The sequence below is a fragment of the Pseudopodoces humilis genome, chromosome 2 (assembly GCF_049639895.1).
Source record: "Pseudopodoces humilis isolate 2021_Gansu_Grassland_sample_001 chromosome 2, ASM4963989v1, whole genome shotgun sequence".
Lineage (NCBI taxonomy): Eukaryota > Metazoa > Chordata > Aves > Passeriformes > Paridae > Pseudopodoces > Pseudopodoces humilis.
This window is the reverse complement of record NC_142201.1, coordinates 47,578,326-47,584,531: the sequence shown is the minus strand read 5'-3', so window position 1 is coordinate 47,584,531 and position 6,206 is coordinate 47,578,326.

The window sequence follows — 6,206 nt, the reverse complement described above, 5'->3', positions numbered from 1 at the left end:
CTCAGAGCTCCATCCAGCCTGGCCTTGAACAGGGATGTGGCATCCACAACTCTGGACAACCCGTTCCAGTGCCTCACCACGCGATATCTAATCTAAATCTACTCTCTTTCAATTTGAATCTGTTCCTCCTTTTCCTGTCACTACGTGCCCTTGTAAATAGTCTTGCCCCATCTTTCCTGTAAAGCCTCTTCAGGTACTGGAAGGTCACAATTAGGTCACCCTGAAGTCTCTTCTAGCCTGAGCAACCCCAATTCTCTTAGCCTTAGGAGAGGTGCTCCATCCCTCTGACCAACTTGGTGGCCTCCTTTGGTCTCACTGCCACAAGTCATCGTCCTTCCTGGGTATGGGAAAATATTCTCATGGCACATGTCCTAGGGGAAGCTCCCTGGGCATGAGCTCCCCTTCCTCATTCCCTCCAGTCTGTCTGCAGGAGCTCATGCTCAGCTACAGTCTCACACTTGGCATCACCGCTGGGTTCCCACACTGCCCTCCTGCTGCACGGGCAGCTTGGGCCAGCCTTTGCTTCTTAGCCCATCACATTGCCGGTCAGCTCAGGTGGGATTTCCACAGCCCATGTAGCTTTGGGGGCAACAAGAAAATGAGGACTAGGATAAGCCCTCGCGCCCTGCAAGATGTTGCATGTGATGGTGCCATGTAGAAGATTCTGATCCATGGAAACCAAAGGGCCAAAATTCTGCATCTGCTGCCCAGCTTGTGCCAACAACTCTCCAAAGCATGGAGCTTTTGTGTCGCACTTTCTGGGCTGCTGGAGAGCAGATGGAAAGCAGTGCTGGGGGGATATGGGGCTCCTAGGAGTCTGCTCACTTGACCTCAGTCCCAGGATTCCTGTAGTTTCTTGTAAATGTGCCACAGCATGCTGAAAATTATATGCTGAGTGATTTAACATTGCACCACAAGATAAATGCTTATAATGCTGAGCAGCTAATTCAAACAAGCGTAAAGTCGTGGATGCAATGATTAACAAGGAAAGTATCTTAGACCGACATAGCAGAGTTGCACGGATGCATTTCAATTTGATATAGGTAAGTCACTGCAAGTAAAGCGAGGAAACTAATCCATGGTGACATTCCAGCATAGACAAGACCTAGCGGATTTGGTGGGAATGTAATGCTTGGGTAGGAGAGGATGGGTTTGAATAAAGTGTGCTTGATAAAAATTGAGTGCTTACATGTTACAACACTTTTTAGTAAACTTCAGGAAAAAATACTTATTGTCAAATAAGAAAAGAACCATTGAACAACATAATGCACATACCATCAATTAATATAGGCTGGAGTGAGTGGACATCCACTCCGAGAAGATTTCTTTTAGCACCGCTGACATGCTGCTTAGGTAGAATGATGCTCAGAGAAGTTTTTTCAAGAGAATGTAAAATTTTTGAGATTTTTGAGCTTGAAAGAGAACCACTGGAGCCTGAAATTCATTGAGTGAGTTTGTTGTGCAGCCAGCAAACTACACAGGAATGCAATGAATCCTTCTTATTTATCTTTCTTAGCTTTATTTTTATATTGACTTCTGTTGAAAAAATGTGAATAGACAATATAGAGAGTAGAAAGGGTAAATGCATGAAAGAGAAATCAAAAGCAAGGAAATACATCTTACATTTGACATGTGAAACTCTTTTAAATGAATCTGGGATAAAGCAGGAACCCTTTCAAAGACATGACTTCCACTGCTTCAAAAAAGTGTATGTAACTGGAAAGTGACCTGTTAGAGAACAAGCTCTGTTGGGATGAATATATTTCCTCTCAACCAAAAATAACTTGTGAAGGAGTTTATTTTTCTGAATAAGCTGCTAAAAGGAACATGTTTTTTCTTAAGGAGGTTAAACATATTTGTTTAGGGGATTTCTTCTGAAGTTATATGCCTAGTCTGTGAAGGAATACTTAAAAAATTATTTGTGATCTAGTAGCGCCTCAGGTTTTGTTGAAATTTATGGGTTGATGTTACCAACTCTTCAGGGGTATGGAAAATACTTAATTCTGTAGTACTGAAAGAAAGACCTCAGAGAGCAAGGAGAAAGGAGCTGGAGGGGTAACAATCTGCTACAGCTGAGGGGAGCTGAGAAATACCATGTAAATGCAGGAGGTAAAAAATGTGTAACAGGTCCAGGCTATTGAACACCATAATCCACATAGCATGAAGGATACTTTCGCAGGAGGGCTGGAGCCAGGATGAAACAGATAAAAAAATTTGTGGAATGCCTGGCATGCCTCTGCTGAGGCACTGGGGCATAAGGATCAAACAGTCTGGCAATTTTCCAACAATCTGGTCACTGCTGGTAAATCTGTAGAGAAAGGATGGGTTAAAAGCCGAGACTCTAACCATGAATGATCTCCTAGGATTAGGGTCTCATTTGTGAAATGCTTCAGCAACTTCACTGCCTACTCCTGAAATCTCAGAAACCTGAGAGGATTAATAGTGGAAATATGAAAATAGCATCTGTCACAAAATGTGAAATGTTCTTTGATGAGAGCTTGAAAAGAACCAATACAGGACAAGACAGACTGGTCAGAGTACTAAACTGAGACAATTAAGTCTTTTCTGCTTGAGACATATATTATTTTATTCATAAAGATTGATAATGTTACCATATTTTTGGGTTAGATTCCTGTATTTTGCATCTGTGCATGTTTCCCAGCAGTGTGCAGAGAGAGGAAGGAGCAGGTAAAGGTATGAAATGTCTGTCTTGACTGATTAGCCCAGTTATAAATAATGCAGTTACATTGCTTCCAATAATTTGGAATGTGGGGCTTTATGCCTTGAAAACCTAACTTAAAGGTCATTTTTTGTACCAACACAAGCAGATATAAACCACTGATAGCCAAACTATCTGCTCTCAGTGGCCACTTCTGCAACAGTGAAGTCTGTTCAAATTTGAAGTGTTTCCTCTTCAGGAACAAGATTGGATGGATCTTCAGCTTTTATAAAAGGGTTTCCCAGGTGGTTTTGCATGATTTAGGGGAATATAGCGTGAAATTTGCCTAAAACTGAGCAAAGAAACATTGGATTTTAGGTGCCTAATTCAGACCTGTGGTCATTAAAGGCTGTAAACAGGTTCCTCCTGCTCAGGATTTTACTGTTGAGGAGCCCTGCAGAATAATGGCCTCACTGGCTCCTTTTGTGAGACACCATCTGGGGATTCACCAGCTGCCATTCAGAGGCCATTCAGTGGAAATATGTAGCTCTCAGATACCCCTGTCTATGCTGCCTGAGGACTGTAGGCTGCTCTTGCCACCTGCTCTTTGAGAGCTCCCATGTGGCTTTCATTTTAAAATGTAAGCAAATTTCATCTCTCTATTTAAAACAGTGTTTTGGGGTTTGGCTGCGAAAAAAATTTGGTATTTTTTCCAAAATAAATGAAAATAAGTTTCCAGAACGAAAATAAAATTAATGCTAGAGAAGACTAATCTTTGGCCAGTAAGAAAACTGGGACAGAGAAAGAGAATAACTTTGTTGATTTAATAATATTTGAGATTGACAATCTTGTGTAAGCTTGGTGCATTTAGTCTTCTTTGCAAGAAATAGTAAAAGACAACAAATCACTTTAAAAAATAAAGTTTTCATTTTAAGTTTAACCTCTTTAACTTTATCCTCTTAAAGATGAATATTCATACTCTCAGGTTCCACAACCCATGAAGGAATTCAAAGTGACTAGCTCAGATGCAGACATCTTGCTCCTAGGCATCCAAAGTTCAGTAAGAAAAACCCCATTCTTCATGGTCTCTTTTAGATTTTTTGATCTTACACTTCTGATGTTTTCCACTTTTCTTGTTGTGTCAGCAAGGAGCCAGACTAGTAAATAGATAATGCTGGGTTATACCTGCAGTCGGTGCAGCTTTCATACTTAGGACTCTAGGCTGTGCCTTTCTTTCTTTCTGAGGGTCATGCAAGAGGCTGATTTCCTTTAGACCCTTGTTCAGATATTTTATCTAACCAAACTGTATTATACTAGAATGACATCTGAGGGCAGGGAGAAGCTCCACAAGTATTGTCTGTGCAGGCACTCTCTATCCTACTCATAGGTCTTAGCCTTAGGATGTCTCCATGGACTTTTCACCAGACAGGAGACTGTCTGGATGAAGGCTGATTGCAGTGAGCCACAGATGTACTAGGTGAGGTGCTGACCATCGAGAGGTATGGATAAATAGACTTTTAAATCTTATTTCCTTATTTTATTTGCTAGTATATACAGAGCCTTTGTGAAATAGGCAATATAACAGTGAAGAGGGGTGAATTTTAGCTACCTTCTATGCATAGAAGGTCTCTCACTAACCCACCTGCATAGATTTAACTGACTTAGGAGCTTGCTTCTGCAGGGAGTATCTACAAGTTTGGGCAATTACACTGCAAGTTTTGGTTGCTACCTTATCTCTGGCATTGCTCCAAGTGTTTGATGCAACAGGCCTTGATTTAAATCGTAATTATGAGAGCCTTTCAGAACACCTTGTGGTGCCTGCTGCAGCAGAGGATCTGTCCCTGAGGATGTAGTGAAGAATGAGGCAAAACATTGCAAAACATCATAAAAGTTTGATAAAGTTACAGAGGTTACAGAAATCACGGTCCCTTCCCTTCCCTTCCCTTCCCTTCCCTTCCCTTCCCTTCCCTTCCCTTCCCTTCCCTTCCCTTCCCTTCCCTTCCCTTCCCTTCCCTTCCCTTCCCTTCCCTTCCCTTCCCTTCCCTTCCCTTCCCTTCCCTTCCCTTCCCTTCCCTTCCCTTCCCTTCCCTTCCCTTCCCTTCCCTTCCCTTCCTTCCCTTCCCTTCCCTTCCCTTCCCTTCCCTTCCCTTCCCTTCCTTCCCTTCCCTTCCCTTCCCTTCCCTTCCCTTCCCTTCCCTTCCCTTCCCTTCCCTTCCCTTCCCTTCCCTTCCCTTCCCTTCCCTTCCCTTCCCTTCCCGAGGCTGGAATTAACAGTGTAAAATCTTAATGAGTAGGCTGTGCTGAGCAGTGCAGTTCACCTCCATTATTCTCCCAGTCACAAATGTTTACCAGCCAATCACAGCATTCCTTAAAACCAGAGATTTATAGTGAAAAGTCAGCCCTAATTGAATTTCTTCATTAAGAACACCATCAAACAGATACAGAACACCTTACACCACCTTGTTTAAATTAGATTCATTTTTCTGATTAATTATTAAAAGGAAAGTTTAAAAAATCATAAAATCTTAAGTGCTATTAAAAATTGATTAGGAATGCATTTTTTCATTGACCCAGTTTGTATTTTTTTTAATTTTTTTTTTGTCAAAGCTAATACATTTGAGTAGCTGCCTCAGACAGAAGTTTGTAATCATTTGGTCATCAGTCAATTAATCACAGCTTCATAAATATTGATCTCAGATTACATTTATTCTTCATTCTTGAAAGATAGTTTTTTATTAATTTAGACTCACTCACATACATTGTGGTTTACACTGAAATTATTTTTAAAAGTTCTATTAAAATTTAATTGGAGCAGCCAGCCAACAGTGCAGCCACTGCACATTGTGCCACCTTTCGGCAGGTTTGTCACCTCCTGAAAGGTCCTGAGTGCCCATGGGTCATCTTGTAGGGCTTTCTGACTGTCACCCATAAACCTCTTCATGTGGAAGATACACACCACTCATCCCAGGTAGAAGTAATTTGTGACTAAGTGTGGATTTTTCTGAGAGGAGCAAAGACGGCTCTGATGTTTCTCTTCCTACCCTCAGTGGCCATGTCCTGATTCCTGGTAGTCCATCACAGATGGTGGTGTCTTCCTGATTGTCATTCAGCACATGGCTGCCCCTTGGCCTCTACCAGACATCCCACAAGCCATGTGAGTGGTGTGTTTGTGGGTACGTAGGCTAAATGTCCCCAGTCCTGCTGCAGTCCCTGTCATGGAGGTCATTGTGACTCATTCTAGGATGGTGAGGGTACTTGGGAATGCTCTTGCAGGGCCTGCTACTGCCTCCCTTCTGCCTAGGAGAAAACCCAGTACTTGCTTTTGCAGAAGTTGCATCTGTAAACATAAATTCTAGGAATTTTTGAAGTGCTGCAAGGAAGAGGAAGGACTCTTTGATCCCGAGCATTTGGAGGGAACGCTGTCCTTCTCATAGCATGTTCATCACACCTGAAGCAGTACTGAAGCAATGTGAGCAATCTTTATTAACATTTCTGGTCAAGTTGTGCCTAATAATTTCCATCTTGACAATTAATTATCTTTTTTTTT